At 35.8% G+C, this 22,385-nt stretch overlaps 1 protein-coding gene across 41 annotated transcripts in view; it reads left to right on the top strand.

The window, feature by feature from the left end:
• The window catches only part of ZBTB20 (zinc finger and BTB domain containing 20), a 785,665-nt gene that overhangs the window by 300,679 nt on the left and 462,601 nt on the right, over positions 1-22,385 (top strand). For 40 of the 41 annotated variants that reach the window (XM_078453036.2, XM_060640799.3, XM_078453022.2 and 37 more), the window contains one exon: positions 2,062-2,135. The exons of the other annotated variant lie outside the window; for it this stretch is intronic. The gene's annotated coding sequence lies outside the window, so the exon portion shown is untranslated. The remainder of the gene's footprint in view (positions 1-2,061; positions 2,136-22,385) is intronic. 41 annotated transcript variants of the gene reach the window in all.

The following is a 22,385-nucleotide window of genomic DNA, read 5'->3' as shown; positions in this document are numbered from 1 at the left end:
AATTGCTCTGTTTTCTTTGGATTGAGAAACAGACATTTAAGAATGAGTTTGTCATCTGGAAGGATAGTTGTGACCAAGTTTCCCTCAACAGGATACAAGATGTTATTTTTGAGCTTCATTACCCTCACCAAGGGGAAAAAAAAGAGAGGGAAAAAAATAAGGAAGAAAGTGAAAGTAAGGAAGAAACATGCAGAAACAGAAATGAAGAGAAAGGTCAAAGAGGAGGAATACATGAGGAAGGAGGAGAATGTAACATAGCAGACAGTCTGTTCATAGAAATTACTTTCTTATTTTGAACTGATAGTTCAGTTGACTCAACATCTGGTGAATTGAGGAAAAGGAAATCGGACTGATTAAATTGAACTGCTAGTTGTCAGTTAAATAGTTTATACATAAATATGCAGCCTAGTTTTCATCACATTTTCTTGCATGAACTAGATAGTGAATCAGTTTTTCACTAACCTTGTTTGAGTGGTGAGTAGAACAATACCAATCAGTAGTTCAGATTTATATAGAGGTGGGCAGTTTCTATATTTCTGAATCATTTATCGAGGATTATTGTTATTCCATATAATTCTGAGCATGAGTTATTTTTGTCAGTTTCTTTTATGAATGTTTTGTTGCCTTATAAGGAAATATGTGCACTCCCCTCCTCTCATTCAGTTGTCCCTGGTGACGCCTCCATAATTTCTGTCTTTACACTGGTGCGTTTTTAGTCTAATTCAGGCATATGAGAAGCAGGGGAAAAGTTTAGTTAGTCAATGTCAGTGATTTTTTTTCTGATCCATTCATGGATGGATTTTGTGAATCTCAACCAGTTTGCATTTAAAATCTATATATATATCAAGTAGACACAATACCTAAAATATTCCTCCATATACTTCAAGGGAAAAAGAAAATAGAATTCATAAGTTGGAACTAGATGCAATTTCTAATAATAGAGGCAATTTCAGGGGTGATTTATGATCATGCTCTCATATGTGGAGATACTAAAATATTACCTTGCACTCATGTGAAAGTGGACATAAACATACCACATTTAGTGCTACAAATATATAAAAAATGTACTGCCATGGTGTGAAGTAAACGAAAGATAATTGTATTATCTTCATTTCACACTAAAAAAGCTATATTTTTCTAAATCCTGTAGTGTCAGTTATCTAAAGCTAAAAATAAGGATGACTTAATCTAGTCTGTTTCTTTTTTTTTTTTTTTTAACTGTTATCTTATTTAGAGATGGTGTCGAATGAAGAAAGAAAGGATTGAAAAAATAGTGTGCCATTCTAAGCCCAAATATTTATGACGTAGTTGGAGATTTTAATGCCTGGACTCTCAATCTGAAGATTGGAAATACATATTAAGAAATGTGGTTCAGTTATTTAAAACAGGAAGTTCTGGTTCAAATCCTGAGGGTCTTCCCGTGCTGCTTCACAGAGCAGTAGCTGCATGTGATGAGATATACGTATAGATGATGTGGTATACGGCATGCCAAACCCACAATACACTGCAGTGGGCATTTTGTATTGCTAAATATGTCCATTTACCTCTACTTTACCATCTGCCCCACCACCAATTCAGTCCCTTGAAAGTAGTAGATCTAACATTTTTTTCCAATTCTATGTCAAGTCCTAATTTCCCTTCAACATGTGTATTCAGATAATAGATTTTCTTCTTTATTCTCTAAAATTAACATTTTATGTAATCTTTAGGCTGTGAAATTGTTGTTTAGGAGTTTTTAAAAAAATCAGATAGAATTTAGCTAAAATTCAGAGGTACTGAGTTCCTAGTCGTATCATTATGAAGTCCTAAACAGGGAGGCATATTTTGTTTTTCAGAATTGCTTTTTTTTTTTTCTTTTTTACTCTTTAGATCCTTTTCTTTTCATTAAAAAACTAGTCTGGGAAGAGGTTTTTTTTTTTTTTTTCCTTAACAGAAAAAAAAAAGCCACGCTTGACTGATAATGCATTGCTTTGGATGGTGAAACATTATGAAAGTTTAATTTTTAATTAAATCTGAAATACCAATTATAACTGAAAGAGATTTTAACCTGTTTCTTTTCAGACTGCCTGAAGTTACATTTAGAGACTAAAATCACTGCACCTTAAAAACAAAAGATTGAGCTGCACTGCATTCCTGTAAGTGAAAGCTTCCTGTACCTTCTTTCTCTGTGATTTTGTGACCAACCCAAGAAAAGACAAAAACATTGGTAACATAGTAACCAAGCATGAGTAAAAATTTGAATATCCCTGAAGAAATATATGTTTAAATGATTTCCTTCTATAAAAAAAGAAAATTTGCTGGGCACAATATTCAATATGTCTTTTTTATTCAACCCAAATTGTGAATCCTCTTTTTTTTTTTTTTTTTTTTTTTTTTTTTTTTTTTGCCTGGTTTGAATTGCATTAGGGAGGGTGTCACCCACTGTGAATCCGCACAGTGACATACACCCTGACAGGAAGGATTCTCACATTTTTGTTTAAGTCTCATGGAAGGTAATAGATTTCTTATGGAATCAAAATAGAATCCTTTTTCCTTTGTGATGTCATTAGAAATTTTTAGCCTTTGTGTCAATGGAAATGGATAGAAAAAAAGTTCATGATGACATCACAAGATTCTGTTGCCTTGAGGACTTTGGGCAAAACTAAGTAAAATGCATAATTCCCTTGTGTGCGTGTGTTCCCCATTCTGCTATGAAGCAGTCAAAATAGCACATCTTATGTCTTCCCGTGAGCTACAAGGCTGTCTCTCAGAGCCCCATTGTTCCATAAATGCATGTCAGAGTCTACCACAGTCTGGTCTACCCTTATTTAGCTGCTGTTTTGTCAATGTACTTGGAAGAACAATTAACACTTGGGATTTCAATGTCTGAATAACAGGCAGTGAATAGAACCCGAGCATATAAAAGATTCAGACGCCCAGGGTAAGAAAACAGAAGCTTATAGTTGGTGGGGGATAAAAGAAAAGCATTTTAATGCTGCACTCAAAGGTTGTGAAATACTAGGAGAAAAGTCAATCTTTTTTTTTTTTTTAATTTTAGATGAAAATGTACGTTTTGGTAATGAAATCCAGAAGGTTATGATGTCTTCCTAAGTTTTGCAGTTTAATGTATTGCAAGATCTTTCCTTAGAGTCTCAAAACACTTCAATAACATTCATCTCCTTGAGTCATTGTTGGAATGCTGGATGCAGGGTACACTGCATTGTGGTTTTCAGAGTGCCACCATGTCTGTCCAACAGAGTGCACTAAAGGTGATTCGGTTTCTTCCATTTTTACTTTGGTTCATTGCACCCTTTCACTATTGGCTATAGTTCTCGTGTGTTGACTATAGATAGTCCGGAAGTTGTTGAAATATCTCTACCTATGGTCTGAATTTCTGCTACGTCCATTTTTTTTGGTGGGAGGAGAGAGATGATGCATGAACAGAGCAAGATCATCTCACAGTCAGAGTATCTGATGAATGGAAAGGGAGCCTGGACAGACAGCTTATGCATGTTGCCCACTGAGCACAGTGCTTGGCTAGTATGAGTGATAAATGATGCTTATCATGTTTTTGTCATAACTACAACAGTTCAAACTCATAGACAGGAAGGTCTCCAAAAGTAGGGTCTGTTTCTTATTCATTTTTGTAATCTCCAGTGCTTGGCATAATAATAGTAATCAAGAAATAGCTACTGTTATTAATACAATTACAAAATTTATTAATAGTCAGAACTTCAGGATTCATTCTTTCAGAGGGCATTTATTGTGGAGAGGGGTTGAAGAAAGTTTTTGACAGGAAGGCAATTTTAAAGGAATTTGTCAAAGGCAAACGAGCTGTTCCTCATATTGCATCAGGTATCAGTCTCTCAATCTTTCTCCTCATTGATTTTACACTTCTCTCTCATCACCAGGATGAGGAGGGCGTTCATACTATATCCTTTTTCTGTGAAATGGTTTCCAGAAGTTTTCCATTTAAGTTGTGTCTCACATTCCATACACTGGAGTTGTCTCCAAAGATAAATCTACCTGACTCCAGGATGGACTCTTCACCCGTTGGTCTAAGTTGTGATTAGAAACTTCAACTCTCAGTGCATAAAAAGCCAGGACCAGTTTCTCAGCACTAATAAGACCACAACATTCTTTAGAACTCAGAACCTGTTGACCCCTTTTAAATTTAGCTTCCTGAGTGTGTTTGTTTGTTTGTTTGTTTTGGTGTTTTCTTTGCATAAAGTTCTTTGCCCTCCCCCACCGATTTTAATTTATTTCCAAAAGGGGGTCCCTTCATTTTTATTAAATCAGCTGCTGGTGATGCAAATTAAGGCTTTCATAAAACGTGGCCTCTGAGGCAAAACTAAAATGATAAAATTTAGGCTTAATGAATTGTACTGTTATCATGTTGAATAACGTTTAAGGACATCAAAGAACTTTGTAAACACATTTCACGTTTTTTTAAGATTAATAATTGAGGTGAAAGGGATTTTAAGGTAGAGCTTCATCAAACATTACAGGTAGAAAGTCTGGAAGTAGAAGTCCAATAACCTCATTTTGAAATAAATAAACTGAGGCCCAGGGTAGGGCATGTAAATTACCCAAACCATAATGACCAGCAGTGCAGATCACCCTTTAGACATCTAGGCCTGAGAGTCAACCCAAATTTAGACTCTGGGGTTTTGATCTTTCCTCTGTACTCAGGGCCTGAACAGTGTTTCTAGGGAACAAATTGCCTTAGGCTCATTTTATGAGACCCATTGAACTGTTAGTCCCCTCCACTGACTAGCCCAAAATTAATATATAAGGGTATTCTGAAAACATTCATTGTTAACAAAAGTTTTTTTTTCATTTTTTTATACATTTTGATATCATGCCTCCGGTTGTACAATGAGTCACATGGAAGCAAATTTATTTGGTTGACTTAATATTCTTTATGATGATTTACTAAGTGGACAGAAGACCATTGGAAACTTCAGTAGTTTAATTGTGCTTATAGGCATGATAAAACCAGTAATCTGAACAGAGCCATTGTGACATGGAATTCAGACTTCCCAAGTGAGTGCATCACACATGGTGTCAGAATGTCACTGTTGCCAGGGGTCATTTCTGTCAGAGAAAAGTTTTTCAGGGTCTGAAAAAAAATGAAATAAACTTTAATAATTTAAAATGAATTACTTGCCTTAGTAATTTATTTCAGGTTGCCTTTATTGGATTCTGTCATTTAGCAATCCAAAGAGACCAGTGTAGGAACTTTTCTATTATTTTACCCACAGCTAAGTCCTGGATATATCTTACTTTCTTCCTCAGATTTATTTTATACCTTCCAAACCTTTCCATCCCCACTGTGAAGAAGCTCAAGTTTCTATATACAAATATCGGTGGCTTATGTCTTTGTGCCCCAAATGAGGAGATGGTGTTCTGCCTTAAAAAATTCAATGGAAGCTTTGGCATAGAGGGAAGGAAGAATTGAAGCATTCATGAGGATGCCAGGGAAGGGCCTTGGATATAAGTGTCCAACAAGGTTCTCTCCTCACACCGGTTCTCTCTTTTCTCTATAATAATAAATTAAAATTTATTCTGTGCCCCTTATGAACAAATCGTCTTACTGAGGTAAATAACATATAGTTCCTATCATCAAGGAGTTCATAATCTGTTTGGACAATAGATATGTCTTTCTTCTTCTTTTTTTTTTTTTTAATTTTTTTTAACGTTTATTTATTTTTGAGACAGAGAGAGACAGAGCATGAACGGGGGAGGGTCAGAGAGAGAGGGAGACACAGAATCTGAAACAGGCTCCAGGCTCTGAGCTGTCAGCACAGAGCCCGACACGGGGCTCGAACTCACGGACCACGAGATCATGACCTGAGCCGAAGTCAGACGCTTAACCGACCAAGCCACCCAGGCGCCCCTAGATATGTCTTTCTTAAAGACAGAATGTTATGTGGGTGCAGTGGAGTAAGTAAATAGTTATCATTTCTTCTGGACTATCAAGAAATTACAGGATATTAACAAGTAGCACAAGTAGAGGAAGTAACAAAAATACAAGTTGAGGGAACAGTGAATAGTAATGGTGAGATCTGAATATAGGATACTGGTTGGAACCAGTGTTTTCCAAAGCATGGTTTGCAACTCATTCATATGTCATGGAATCAATTGAAAGATCACAGTCAATATGCTTTTAATGAAATAGTGTCACAGGGAAAAATTGATAAAAAGTATATTACAAATTTTTAAGATAATGGATTGCAAAATAAATATATTTCTTACTGGGAATCATGCCACCAAAATATGAAAGCATATCTTAAAAAGATAGGTCCTTTTAGATACTTAAATCCTATAATCCTAACTAAAGGATAATATTATTTCCCCCCCTCTGTGTATTTGAGAAAGTGGAGGGATTAAACAATTTGTCCCAGGTCATACAGCAGGTAATATAAAGGATAGAATGTGAATATATCTGTCAAACCCCACATTCATACTCTTCCCATAATTTGACACTTTCCAGGGTTGCATGACTTCAGTCATTTCACTACTGATAACTCACACATTTATATCTCTAGTCCTGATATTTCTCCCAAATTCCAGTCCTATATTTCCAATGTCCTTATGTAAACCTCAGAGTCAGTATATCAAAATTGAATTTATCCTTCTATTTAAAAATCATCCTCTTTTTGACTATGCTAATTTTTTTCATCTCAACTACCCAGGTCATCTTGACTCAAAATATATCATTCTTACTTTCCACCATCCTCCAGGTGTCCAATAAGTGGCCAACTCTTGTTAATTCTCCTTCCTTGGTACCTCTGCCTTAGGCTTTCATCTTCTCTTGCCTGCAATGATCTATCTTCTAATTAAGAGAGATGGGGGAAGGGAGACCAGCTCATCCTAAACACTGCCACCTCATTAGGTTTCCTGAAGCAGGAGTTCTAAGATTATGTCACCTCTGTTCATACAAAACTTTAGTAATTCTAGATTAATTACCAAACAATTTCTAACCAGTATTCATGACCATCTAAAATCTAATTCTAACCTCATTTCTGACTTAATCTTGTGGTTTAATATACCACACACTCGAGCCAAATTTCCTCACTATCCCCTCCCCCCTCCTTTATTAATATTGTTCTTGCCATCTGGAATGGCCATTATTCTGTTTTTCCATGTGCAAATCTAACCCATCCTTCCGGGTCTATTTTAAATACTGTTAATTCCATGAAACCTTCCCTCCTTGATGTAGCCAGAAATAATCCACTCTCCCCTGCTTACCAAACTGACTTAACACTGTAGTGGCTCTGCTGACAATTTGGTTTTGGATTTCTAGCATTCAAAATTGTGAAAGAATATATTTCTGTTAAGGCAACAGGTTTTTGGTAATTTTTCACAATAGCCTAAGAAACTAATGTAGCATTTACCTACACTTTTTTTTGAGACACGAATTACTTTCTATATTTTTTAACAACAACACTTATGTGTATGCTTTATCCTTTTACTAGAAAACAAATTCTTTGGGAATAGAGTCCATATTTAATTAACATTTCTAAACTCTATACAATCTACCACAATAGAATCACTAATTCATTATCCAACCATGCTTAATCCTGGGAATATAGAAGTGATCCCTTAGGCTCTCATGGAATTTATAGTCTCCTAAAGGAATCAGACATTAAATAAGTAAACAAATAATTACAAAATTACAAGTTTTAGTTCATGAAAAGAGGAAATAAGTATGTAAGATTATAACGCATGGAGAAAATCTGCTATACTATCCATTGAGTGCTTAGGTAAGAATTCTCATAGAAAGTGTCATTTAAGTTGATAGTTGAAGCACAGGAAGAATCAGGCAGGTGAAGAATTTGGAGTGGGGGTAGAAACGTGGAAGGAAGAGAAAGCTCCAGACAGAAACATCATGGACAATGCCTTCAGGCAAAGACAAACTTTGTGTATTCAAGGAAATAAAGGAATTCCAGAGTGGCTAGAGGAAAGTAGACAAAGGAGGAGAGTAATTGGAAGTGAAGTCAGAGGAGTAGCCAGGGTGAGGAATTTGGACTTTATTTTGAATACGCTGGAAAAACACATTAATAGATGTACATATAAAATAAATAAGTAAATATAATATATAATGTATATTCTAATTGAATAGACTAAGATGAAAATAATTCAAAAGTAAATACTATGCACAAGCTCATAGAATCTATACATTTATTTCGAATCTTAACTGAAGGTTCACTTCTGAGTTTGAGGAGGGTTTGGATTTCTGAAACTAAGGTCTAATAGTTCACAACATATTTCCCATCTACATAACCAAAGTTGATTTCTGACAACCTTCTAAGATAAGGTCAAGTTAATTTTATTTCTTTTCTAGTTAATAATTGTTAAGATTCTGTTGTTGGTTAATGAATCTCTTATTTTTGTTTATTTTTAAGTGCTTATTGCGTAATGTCAGAATGAGTACCAAAAATGTGTTTTACTCCTAGGATGTATTTTTATCTGTTAAACCTTAATCTTATTTTTAATTTTGGTATATTTTATTATGTGCAATGACCAGGCGCCTGGAGGCATAGAAAGGCTTGAAATGTATCATCATTATCCTCATTATTGCTACCTATAATATTACTGAATTCTGGATTAAACACAATCGACATTATTTTATTTTATTTTATTTTATTTTATTTTATTTTATTTTAATGTTTATTTATTTTTGAGAGAGAGAGAGAAAGAGACAGAGAATGAGTGGGGGAGGTGCAGAGAGAGAGGGAGACACAGAATCTGAAGCAGACTCTAGGCTCTGAGCTGTCAGCTGTCAGCACAGAGTCGAACACGCAGCTCGAACCTGCAAACCGCGAGATCATGACCTTAGCTAAAGTCAGACACTTAACCTACTGAGCCATGCACGTGCCCCCGAATCCAGATTATATTAAAGTGTGATGCATTAATATCATGGAATACCACTAAGTCAAGATGGAGTTATTGGTTTGCTTGAAAACTAATATAGATAGAAATTATCCCCTTTTGAAGAAAAAGGGAAGGGAAGAAAGAAAAGAAAAGAAAAGAAAAGAAAAGAAAAGAAAAGAAAAGAAAGAAAGGAAAGAAGGAAGAAAGGAAAGGAAGGGAGGGAGAAAATAAATACAGTAGAGGGAATGTGAAAATTAAACCATAGAGAAGTAGGTTAAGCTCTAAAGATATGAGGATTTATCTGCTATAACTCAATAAAAAGACACTATAATCATAAAATATTATAGCAACAAGGAACCTTAGGAATTATTTGTTCCAGCCTCCTCATTTAGAGATGAACAAAATTCAGGCCTAGAAGTCCTATCTAAGACATACAGTTAAATAGTTAATGGCAAGGCTGGAACTGTAACCCTAATTCTTAGGAGCTAGATTAACACAGCTAAACCAGCTAATCAGTGATCAGCACCCCTACAATCACCCTTTCAAGGTCTTGGGTAGAAAAAGGAATATTAAGTACAGGAGATGAGTCTATAGACAAGCTTTAATTAATAAAAATCTGAACAATATGTATTACTCACAATCTGTTTACTTAATGTACCAGATGCTTTATAAAAGTTGTCTTTAATCCTTGCTACCACACTCAGCAACCACCCTGCAAAGTAGGAATCATTTCCATTTTATAATGAGAATACTGAGCTCCAGAAACATTAAGTAACATCCAAGATTGCAAAGCCAGTAAGTGAGTTTGTACTGATGCCAGGCCTAACTGATTCAAACTCTGTACTATCTCCTGCTTGGTGTTTTTATCTATTGCATTTTGTTATCGCCTTAGCTCATGTGGTCACATAGGTCATTAGTTCTCTAATAGTTCAAACTTTGAAAAGAGTTAGGAAGGAAAGAAAGTTACATTTAGCAGGTGCCCTCTCTGCTTAAATCTTTTCACATTTAATTCCCTCAAGTACCTCAAGATCAATGTTACAATCCTTAGTTTAAAATTTAGGAAACCTAGTTTCAGTGAGATGAAATTGCCCACATATCTTAGTAAAAACCTCACTAGAATTCAAACACAGATCTGTCTGATCCCAGGTATTCTTTCCATTGTTCCACCAACCTTCAAGTCTGTTTTTCTGGATGCTGTTTAGTCTTCTGTGGTCTTCACACCTCAGCTCTTTATCTGACAAAGTAGAATTGTAATGAATGCTCTCATAAACTTCCCAAGAAGGAAGAGAGTGTGTCAGAAGGGTGCTTTTATAATTAAGTTGTATCACCTTGTCTAGAAATAAAAGCAATACCCTGCATATGTTTCCTTCTTTGAGAAATGAGGAGCTGGGAAGATAGGTCAAATCTATGACATTAGTCTTTCATCCCCACATTATCTCGACTCACTGTGCATCTGTGTGCAAGATCCCAATCACATCATAGACAATGATACTGCTAAGCTATACCATACTTGAACACACCTTTGAAAAGAAAAAGAAGTAAATTATTGTGTTTATGAGGCCAATAAGAAGGAAGAAGTTTTACATTTTCCTTCTCAAGATTAACTTATTTGAAGCCTTATAAGCCTGATCAGAGATATAGGTCAATGAAAGAATTCATTGTTACTGCTTCTAAAAAAAGCACAAAACTGAAAATCCAAACATACTTATGAATTGTTAGATTGTTTTCTAATGACCACTGGGAACTACATTAGAAGTGAACTTCTTGGTAAAAGTAGGAGAGACAGAGACAGAAAGAGGGAGGGAAAAAAGGGAAAGAAGAGGAAGAGATTTGAAACACTAGCTAATGGTAGCTCCCACTCAGACATGATACTGAATTTCCTTCTATGTGTCAACTTTAGCAGTGCTTCTCATTTCTGAGAAGGTCATTTTCCATTATCAACATACTTGAACAATTATTTGAAAACCCGTTGTCACTGTAGAATGGCAGCAACACACATAAGTTCATGGTAATTAAAAGTGATGCCTTGTTCTACAAGCTGTTCTACAGCTGTTACTTTGTCCTCTCTGTTTCTTGAGTTTGACTTCCAAGTCTTTCTGTGTGAAAGGGTCCCTTCACGTCTTCAAAATAACTCTGAAAACCATCTTTTCTACTTTGCAGAAGGGACTTTGTTCTTTGGTTCATCCTTGCACTTTGCAATATGTTGCTAGTAGCCCTAAATCAAAGTACATTAATATATCTTTTGAACTGCTGAGTCTTGTCAGGAGAAAGAAGAAGTGTTTTCAACAATCTTATAGTATTTTGTTAAAAATCCAATTCTGGGGGTGCCTGTGTGACTCAGTTGAGTGTCTGATTTCGGCTCACGTTATGATCTCACAGTTCATGAGTGAATTCAAGCCCCACATTGGCTCACTGCTGTCAGTGCCCAAGCTGTCCATGCAGAGCCTGCTTGGGATCCTCTGTCCCCCTCTCTCTTTTCTCCTCCCTACTTCTCTCTCTCTCTCTCTCTCTCTCTCTCTCTCTCTCAAAAATAAATAAACATTAAAAAAAATCCAATTCTGGTTTAATGTTTTGTTCTCAAAAGAATTTTGAATGAAGAAAAGCTTTTGTAACAGGGAGGAAGCTTATCTAATCTCTTCGAGACTGGTGACAAGCAATTGGGAGACTTGTGACTCTTTGAAACAGTTAATTGTCAGGGAATTAGGCACAAGTTTCTCTAGAACAATAAAGAGTTTTACACATCAGGTGCAGTACATTGGCTCTAAATGCACCCCATCATGTATCCCAAATGACAATGTGAAAGCACCATTCTTTGTCATCTGGAAAAGGGAAGAGGCCGTGCTAAACTGACATTCTTTCAGGAGGTCATGAAAATTGAATGTAGAATGAACTCAGTGTTCTGGGTAGTATCAGATTCTCTGACTTATAAACCTCCTATGATAAAATGTCCTCAAAGATATAGTAAAAGAAGTTTGCTCATGTTGACAGTTACTGAGTATTCGAAGATTAAGATTTTTGACATTTACTTGTTTGCAATTTTGCACTAAACTTGACCATATGAAATTTGCTACAATTTTACTGAACTGTTCTTTGCTTAACTTACTTGAATATTGTAGGACTTTATTAAATAGTCAATAATCAATATATGTCTAACATTGTTGCCATTGCCACTGTTATTACTATCAGAGTTCTGTTCTCTGGACTAGGGCTGGTAGGAACAGCTGTGAATTTGGGTTACACATTTAGGGCTTTATCTGTCTTATCTTCTTGCAGCATTGGTTAGTGGGAGGGGCCCACTAGACTGGCTGCTCCATAAGTTAACAGACTCATCTCACCTAGAAAACTTGTCAGTGAAGCTTTATTAATAAGCCCTTTAAGTAGACAGAGAAATAGTTTGCATGAAAAACCCTTGTTTTTTAATAAGTACTGACTCTCTCATGCTTCATGAGACTTTCTGTTTGATTACATCATAATATCCACATTATCATTTCAGTTACCACGAGGGAGGCAGCAAATGTAATGGAAAGGAAAGAGCATGAGGCTGATTATCTGGAGACTTGATTCAGGCATTGTCAAATAGTTTTGTCTTAAGATCATTTTCCTTATCTGTAGGGCACACTTTTCTCAAACTTGCAGACATTATACAAACAAGTCAAATATACATATGAAGTATTTAGAGTTCTATGGAATAAAGATAGCTCATAAATATCATGTATTACTATTACAGTAAAAGTATTAGTAGAATTATAAATCACTTTGAGGTCTCGGGAGTAAGGTGCTTTATCTGAGTTCTTACTGTTTAGAAAATTAGTTTGTTTTTTGAGTTGCCATATAGGGAGCTACTCTGTAGCTCCTAAGCACTGTTCCTACATTTGAAGCAATGACTAGCAATGAATTGCCAGTAATATGTTACTCCTTTTAAAGATTTATTTTAAAAGCATTCTCTACTATAAATTCTCTGAGCAGTTCCTCTTAAATTAAAAAAAAAATTAACTGTTTTATCTCATATTAGACAGTGAATTTCTTGAGGTAAAGAACCATGAGTAATTTACTAGTTTTCTCAGTATGTAAAACTGGTACCAAATAGGTGTTCAGTGTTGAGTATCCTGTGTAAAAATTTAGTAAAATTTAATAAAATTTGTTTTTAAAAAGGATATTAAATTTATTAATTTGACCATATATATACCATATATGGACAGATGTTATTGAAGATTATAGAGCCATTAGAAAAAGAATGAATTTGGGATGCCTGGGTGGCTCAGTTGGTTAAGCGTTTGACTTTGGCTTAGGTCAAGACCTCATGGTTTGTGGATTCGAGCCCCATGTCGGGCTCTATGCTGACAGCTCAGAGCCTAGAGCCTGCTTAGGATTCTGTGTTTACTTCTCTCTCTGCCCCTCCCCCGCACCCCCCTCCCCACTATCTGTGCTCTGTCTCTTGAAAATAAATATATAGATGTATATGCATATATATTATATAAAATATATATTTTATAATATATACAATAAATATATAAATATAAGATATAAGATATAGATATATAGACATAGACATAGATATAGATATAGATATAGATATAGATATAGATAAAGAATGAATTCTATCTATTGCTATTGACCTGGGAGGATGACCATATTTATTAGATGAAAAGAGCAAATTTTCAGGGTAATGAACATTTATGAATAAATGTTGTGCATTTTCTATGACCATATTCTTCACAATGGTCATCTTACATGGTTGAGAATCACAAAGGACTGATGGAAGATTAGTAATTTTTTCTTTAACCATTTTTTATTGTTTCATTAGTTATAATGAATTTTATGAAAGTATGTCTGAAAATGAATATGTAAAATTATTTTTTAAATTACTTCCTTTTGTTCCTTGGAAAAGCAGCCCGAGAAAAATAATCACCATACAGAACTTTCAACTTCATTGTAGTGCCTCAACCTCCATAAGACAGAGTAAAGTACATACTCTAAATAGAGTGTTTCATTTACTCAACAAATATTTCCTGAGCTTCATGATGGTACTGGTTCTTGTTAATAAGTATGATGTGTGTGTGTGTATGTGTGTGTGTGTGTGTGTGTGTGTGTGTGTGTGTGTGTGTAAAGCTGAACTCTTTCATGATGCAGGTTCATACATGAATCATATACAAAGAATTAATAATTGAACAAGCAAAAGTTGTTCAAAGTAATCTGAGTCTAAAGACTCAGAGTGTGATTGGAAAAACAAATAATGTTTATTGGAAGATTTTAATAGACAAATAATGCTCATATTAGGTAGAAAAAAAGCAAGACACAAAACATATAAAATATTAGGGCTTATTTCTGAGAGGTTATTTCTAAACATTTTTGGGGTTGTTTTGGTTTTTTGGGCATCTCTTATCCACAATACATCTCCCACAATAGCTGCCCCAATGTTCCTGTTGCCTTTGCCTCACAATCCTTTTCAAGGGCTCTCACTAACCCTCCTCAGGCCCAGGTCAATTAACTTTTCTGCTCACTTCTCAACTCCTTGCTGGGTCTGTCTTTTTCTTCCCTTTCTGATGGAAATCTCACTAGACTTTCAGGCTTCTTTAACTCACTGAGGGAGACAAAAAAAAAGAAGAAGAAGGAAAAGAAAAACACCTCTGCAAGATAAGGTTTCAGGACTATATTCCCAACAGAAAATTCACAGGAGTTTTAAGTATTCAGAGGGTCAGATCCAGAAACCTTAGGTTAAAGACAGGCACCAAAGGCCCCCTTGAGCCTCTGAATTGGGCAGAATATCTGAATTGGAACCAGGCAAGAGAGGACTGTGCAGTCTGAGGTACTATATTTCACAGAGTCAGTATGTTCTACATCCCATCAGAGTAGTCCTGACAATGACTGATGTTTAAGGATACAGGACAGAGGCACCATGAGCTAAATTTAAAACACAGGGAAGTTGTAATATGATAACCACAACTAATGATAAACAGGCATACTTTACTTCATGCTATAGCCAATTACGATAAAGGCTTTACGAAAAAGGAAGGAGAGAGGAAGAGAATTGGAGAAAGAAGGAAAGAGGAATGAAGGGAGGGAAAAAGAGACAGAGAGAATCCTTCCTCCCAAATAAAAATGAGAGAGGGTGGATGAATGGAAGAAGGTGATTGGTTAGGAGATTCGGAAGCATGAACAAATGAAATGTATTTTGACACTCCAGCTGTTTATATCTGCACAAATCTTCCCTGGTCCCTCATGGGTCCTACCCCGGGTGGGCTGGGTCATCTTGGCACTTCCAGCCAGCCAGCTGTCTTCTCCTTCCATTTTGAGAGTGCTGACTCAGAGTAAACCACTTACAGGTGTGAGGAAATCTCTAGAATATGCTTGCAATTATGTTTGTTGCTCTTAACTCCAGGGAGCTGAAGAAATCAATAAGCAGCTGATCATGGAAAGCTCCTCCCTATGCCTTCAGTTGAGAGGATTTACACAAGAATGTGAATTCTTGTCTATTATGTGACTCCTACCAGTGCCCCAATAGGCTGGTGAGAACAGTGACTGTAGCTAGAAAGATGTGTGTGTATGTGATTAAGGTGTGTAATAGAGGTGTGATTGGAAAAACAAGTAATGTTTATGAGGAGATTTTAATGAGACAAATAATGCTCATATTAGGTAGAAAAAAAGCAAGACACAAAACATAAAATATTAGGGCTTATTTCTGAGAGGTCATTATTCACTTCTTTTCCATTTTTTTTTTTCATTTTCTAAAATGTCCAGAGAGAAGGGGGGGGGGGGGGTGGGGAGAGAGAGAGGGAATAAAAGGAAAAGTGTTATTGGGATATTCTTCCTTATTTGCCATTTTGTTTCTTTGCTTTTGATCAGTGTTAATTTTAATATTGTTATCCTTTATAGTAAAGAGACTTCACCTCAAGTTTGAGTGACATGATAATGTTTCTGACAATTTTTTATAGACTGCTATTGTGGTACCATGTTCTGGTCATTTTTAATGTTCAAGCATCCCTTCAGTTCTGGTGGAGTGATTGGGGGAAGAGGGTTGTGACAGAGATGTTACATTTTCTAGCTCCTGGTGATGGGTTAGTACAGCGCAAATAGGACTCTTGTCACTTCATGTGTGAGAGGCCCAAAGAAGTAAGGTAGGTCAATGGATATATTCAAACTATGCTTTTGTGTATAAAGTAAATGTTTACTTAGATGAGAAATTATTTCATGTTACACCTATAAAGTTCAGTTAGTACAAACATTTAAATGGAACAAAAACTATATACAATCAAGAAAGTTGATATTTCCAAAACCCAAAAAATTTGTTCCTCTAAATATTTACCTATTTATCTTATTTTCAGCTTAGGACTTTCTCAGACCATTTTCATGGCTTACATTCTAGTTTAGGTTCTGGAGCTCTTTAGAATATAGATGTTAATTATTCTTATAATTGACAACTCTTCTATTCTTCTGTTTTAACTAAAAGACTATTTAATTTCTCCTTGTTTAAGTGATTCTTCTGCCACTTAGAATTCTGAATTTCTCTTCTTTTCATTTTGATGTACCAGGCCCCAATTGCTTTTTACAGTTGCTTTCACTTGATTACTCTTACACTCTTTAACTCAGGATTTCTTCCTTTAGCTCAGAATTTCCTAATTCTGGCTACATATTAAAATCACCTAAAAAGTAAAAAAGAAAAAAAAGAATGGAAGGAAGGAAGAAAAGAAAGAAAGAAAGAAAGAAAAAGAAAGAGAAAAACTCCAAAAAAATAAAACAAACAAAAACAATGCACTGGCCCCACCCCAGGTATTCTGTTTTGTTTTGTTTTTGTTTTTTTGTTTGTTTGTTTTAAAAGAGCAAGAGAGAGCATGAACTGTGAGATCTTGACCTGAGCCGAAATCAAGAGTTGGTCACTTAACCAACTGACCCAGGCATCCCCCAGATATTCTGTTTTAATTTGTCGGAAGTGGAGTTTAGCTGCAAGTTATACCTTAAAGGAGCCAAACTCTTATTTCATCTCAGAATTTTCAATTCGTGTTTGGTTTAACCTGCTGCTTCACACTAGAAAACCATTTTTCTAGATAATGACTACCTTCCTAACCAGACAATAATAAAACTTTAACATGCATAATACAGCTCTATGCGTCTCACAGACAAGTATGTCACACGCATTTTTAAGCTAATGACCAAACTTGAACAAATATTTGAGAAACATAAAATTGCTATTTCCATAGTTATCAGTTAGAAACTATGTATAGGTGACCAAATTTTAAAATTTCTCTTTAAACTTGACTATTGTAAATGAAATGTATTGCGTTGCTGAAGAGTATCAGAATATGCCTTGCGTCTCATTTATGTGGGGGTGGGGAGGGAATGGTGGCTGACAATAATGTCAAAGGGATGTGCATTTGATAGAAGGCGGAAACAACTCAAATGGCCATCAACAGGTGAATGGATTAACAAAACGTGGCATATGAACACAATGGAATATTATTTAGCTTTAAAAATGAATGAAATTGTGACACATGCTACAACATGGATGAACCTTGAAGACATTATATTCAGTGAAATAAGCCAGACATGAAAAGACAAATACTGTATGATTCTATTGATACAAGGTATCTAGAACAGTCAAATTCATAGAGAAAGAAAGTAGAATAGAGGTTACCAGGGGCTGAAAGGAGGGAAGAGTGGGAGTTATTGTTTAATGGTTACAGAGTTTCATTTTGAGAGATTAAGACATTCTGGGGAAGGATGGTGCTGATGTCTGCACAACTGTGTGTATGTACTTAATGCCAGTAAACTGTAGACCTAAAAATGGTTAAAATGGTAACTTTTATGTTACATATATTTTACCACTAAATAACATAAAAAGAATATAAATAAATAAATAAATAAATAAATAAATAAATAAAGGAACGTACATTTTAAAACTTAAGGTTTCTCACTGCAAATGGATTATAGTTACAGGGTGCAGAGGCGCAACTGAACTGAGTAGTCTATTCACAGATTCACGAGGGCTCTATGAAATATAATAACTTATTAGTTTAAGTAATAATCTTTACTTTGCTATTGAGGCCTGTCGTATTTACGATATTCAAGTGCTGGTATTATCCTTGATTCATAAGCAGTAATGACTGTCATAAACTATAGAGACCAAATCTTAAAGAGGGTTATTATTAAGTGCCGTAGCTGTACTAGAGTTCTCATTTTCATTAACTGATGGTAGAGGCAGAGCTGACAGCTACTTTTTCACCAACAATACTATCTCTTACCAAATTATTTTCTTGGTAGGAGAAGCCATGATTTTGTATGAGTCCGTATTTTTAGAAATACTCCATATTTTCCAATAATTCAGTATGTAAGCCAGTTGCTTTCTCTTTTTTCCTTCTGAAAATGCTGAACATTTTTACTAACTTTTATAAATTTCTTGGTTTAAAATTCAATGAACTTTAATACATATATATATTTTTGTTACAGCTGCCACCGCTATCAGGATACAGAGCAGTTCCCTCACCCAAAGAACTTCTTTATGCTATCTCTTTATCCCTTTCCCGTACAACTCCTACAACCACTGATCTCTCATTTATCACTATAGTTTTGTCCTCCTGAGAACTGTTATTCACATAAATAGAGCCAAATAGTATGTAACCTTTTGAGGCTGGCTTCTTTCACTCAGCATAATGCATTTACGATTCATCTATGTTGTTGTATGTATTAATGGTTTGTTTCTTTTCATTGCTAAGTAATATTCCTTTGTATGGTTGTACCAGACTGTTTATCCATTTAACCACTGAAAAACATTTAGTTGGTTGTTTTTTTCTTTTTTTCACTTGAGGGTAATTACCATAGAACTGCTGTAATCATTTGTGTATAGGATTTTGTGCAGATGTAAGTTTTCAGTCTCTAGAGTAAATACCTAGGAGCCAGATTGTTAGGTCACATGACATATGTATATTTCATTTTATAAGACATTGCTGAACTGTTTTGCTGAGTGGCTGTATCATTTTGTATTCCCATCAGAAATGGATAAGAGTTCCAGTTGCTCCACAGCCTTGACAACAGGTATTTCTATTACATTAGTCAGTATAATAGATGTGGAGCGGAAACACTTTTTTCATTTTTTAACTACATAGTTTAAAAGTATAGCTGAGGGGCGCCTGGGTGGCTCAGTCACTTAAGCATCCGACTTTGGCTCAGGTCATGATCCTGTGGTTCCTGGGTTCGAGCCCCGCGTTGGGCTCTGTGCTGATAGCTTAGAGCCTGGAGTCTGCTTTGTATTCTGTGACTCTGTCTCCCTCTGCCCCTACCCAGCTTGTACTCTGTCTCTCTCAAAAATAAACATTAAAAAAAATTATAAAATAAATAAAACTATAGATGACAATGTGATTCTGTGGCCGTAATCTTTCCTGATTTAGTTTTAGAGATATTCTATTCGTATGTACTTTTTTCCCCCCACAGGAAAAGAAAGTGTGGTCTATTATATTTAGATTTCTGATACAGTTGCTTTTTCTCTACTCTTCTCAGAATTGCCTTTTTCCCCCTATGATAGTACATTCATTTAATTTTTCAGAAATTTCCTTTTTGAAGATCTAAAAAATTTTGCCTCTATATATCTAAATTCTAACATACTTAAGATAGTGTATGTACCTATATAAATATGAGACATAAGAAAATTACTGTATTCATTCAGTACATGGTTTTTGAGTGTTTGCTATATCTTGGCCAGTTACATGAATAATATGTGATACAACAGGAAAGGGCAATCTGAAAAAAAAAAAAAAAAAAAAGCAAATTATAGCTCTGTTCGTACTTCTAATGTTGAGGCAAATTATATTTGAGAATGTGGTTCCTGAAATAAAATTCTTCAAGATCACCACATCAGGTGTTGAATGGGTTTTAGTCTCTACTTTAAAATAACATTTTGGAAAAATGAAAACATATTTATGTTAATAAGCACACATTTCCTTTTAGAGAAAACAGCCCTGTTCTGGGAATTAGAAGACCTGCATCACAGCCTGACTTCTGCCCCTTGGTAGCTTTGGAGCTGGGGCAAGTTATTTCACCTCTCCAAATTTATTTTCAGGATTCACATCTAGCTACCAGTGATGACAAGAAAGGCAACATTTTTATTCTTCTTAACAAATATTTTCTTTTTATCATAATGTAGCATACACAATTCACTAATTTGTTTATTATTCCTTGCTGCAGGACATTGTCTGTACCCTGATATATAGAGGCCTATTCTCATTCAACCTCTCAGAAGCATTTCAAAATGTGATTTAATCCTTTAGTGTGTCGGGGAGAGGCAGGGAGAGAGATAATGTCTACCCTGGACTTCTATGACCTCACACTCTCCTGATTTTTCTCCTACCTTACTGATCTGTCAGTCTCTTGTGTTAGATCCCCCTTCTCTGCTCCACAATATACTCTAGATGAGCTCATCCAATCCAGTAGCTCTAAGTACTACTTATATGCTGATGATAACAGATATTTATCTCAAGTCTGACCTTAACCTGTCACCTGGGCTCCAGACTTATTATAAAAGCAACCATTCACTTGCTGTCTTCATTGGATGTCCCACCAGGCATCTTAAATGTAGTAAAAGATCTTGATTCCTCTTCCCATTCTCTGTGAACAGCACCATCCTGTTATGCTCTGTCTCATCTTTTTTTCTTATTTTTATATTTTTGTCAATATAGTTTCCTTAGACACTTAGTTGGTCTGGTCCATTTGTTTTAGATAATTTCTGTATGTGAGTAACCACAGCAGAAACTCTCAACTAGGCATATATTTTTTAAATGTTTATTTATTTTGAGAGAGAGATAAAGAGGAAGTGGGGGAGAGGAAAAGAGGGACAGAGAATCCCAAGCAGGCTCCATGCTGTCAGTGCAGAGCCCAACATGGAGCGTGATCTCAGATGGTGACCTGAGCCAAAATTAAGAGTCCGACGCTTAACCGACTAGGTGCCCCCAACTAGGCATACATTTAAGCCTGAAATCTCGGTGTTTATTTTTTAAAGGGCCTTTTGCTCTCCCTTTCCCTGCCTTCTTCAATTAATAGTAGCTGTCTGGAGGCCATTGGATATAATAGGCAGGATGGCTCAGCATGTTCTTAATCTGCTATTGCTCCCAGCATGTTGCCATCGTCTGTCTGACAGATAATACTTGAAGGGAGATGTGTTTCTCCTGCTAATGCTGCCATTTTGCCTTAGTTTGGATACAGAAGTTGGCTCCATGTTAAGCCTTTTTCATGTTAGCTCTTTGCAAGGATTGTTCTTTATTGTCTAGTCCCAAGCTCACTAGATATTATTTAATGTCTCCTCCAGCTACTAGGGTCTCTTTCCTTCCTGGAAATGATTTATTCTGAGTGAGGAAAGTGGGCCATTCTTCTACTCAGAAACTTTCACTGACCCCTCATTGCTTGTAGAGGTGCAGTCCAACTCCAAAGTGTGATCAGGATTTGGTCAGTAGAGTTTCCATATATAATAAACTCCATATGTTGAAATGTATTAATGCATTTAAAGGTCATGCCACACTGCCTAGAATGTTAGGTACTAAATAATGGTCATTATTTAATTAACAAAATTACTTGGTATTTTAAATGTTTCAAGAATCTACCCTCAAAAACAAGTTTCTCAAAGGAATATATCTTAAGATCCAGTAATCCACTTGTGGTACTTGTGGTTCCATACATGCACATACATTACAACAATATTTTAATATTTATTTATTTATTTATTTATTTATTTATTTTTGAGAAAGAGAGAGAGAGAGAGAGAGAGAGCACGAGCAGGGAAGGAACAGAGAGAGAGGGAGACACAGAATCCATCCGAAGCAGGCTCCAGGCTCTGAGCTGTCAACACACAGCCTGATCCAGGACTTGAACTCACGAACTATGAGATCATGACCTGAGCTGAAGTCAGACACTTAACTGACTGACCCACCCAGGTGCTCCTATTACAACAATTTTCATTGCAGCTTTGTTCATAATAGCAAACATTTCAAAGCATACTAGATTTCCATCAAAAAGATAAATGGCTTTGAGCGCCTGAGTGGCTCAGTCGGTTAAGCGACTGACTCTTGATTTCACCTCAGGTCATGATCTCACGCTTGGTGAGATGGAGCCCCTCATGGGGCTCTGCACTGACATCACGGAGTCTGCTTGGGGTTCTCTTTCTCTTTCTCTCTCTTCCCCTTCCCAGCTTCCCTCTCTCTCCCTCTCTCAAAATAAATAGACATTTTAAAAAAAGATAAATGGCTTAAAACATTGTTATATTAGACTATATCAAACTATTACAAAGCATAAAATAGATCCATACATACTGCTGTGATGACATATGCATTACATGTTTTAAGCTTAAATAGGAAGTTGTAGGTTAGTGTGGGTAATTCTCATCTTACCTTGTACAGAGTGAAATACAACTGCCTGAAAGATATGGGAAGAGTGTACTCCAAACTGGTTATCTTGGGTGGTAACTGAGAAAGATTGAAGGTATGGAGGCAGATTCTTTTACTTCTTGTTAAAATTTATTTTTAAGTGGTGGGAATGTTTGTAATTCTTTA

Source organism: Panthera onca, chromosome C2 (genome assembly GCF_046562875.1).
Source record: "Panthera onca isolate mPanOnc1 chromosome C2, mPanOnc1 haplotype 2, whole genome shotgun sequence".
Taxonomy (NCBI): Eukaryota; Metazoa; Chordata; class Mammalia; order Carnivora; family Felidae; genus Panthera; species Panthera onca.
Note: the sequence above shows the minus strand (reverse complement) of the source record. Positions and strands in the feature narration are given on the sequence as shown.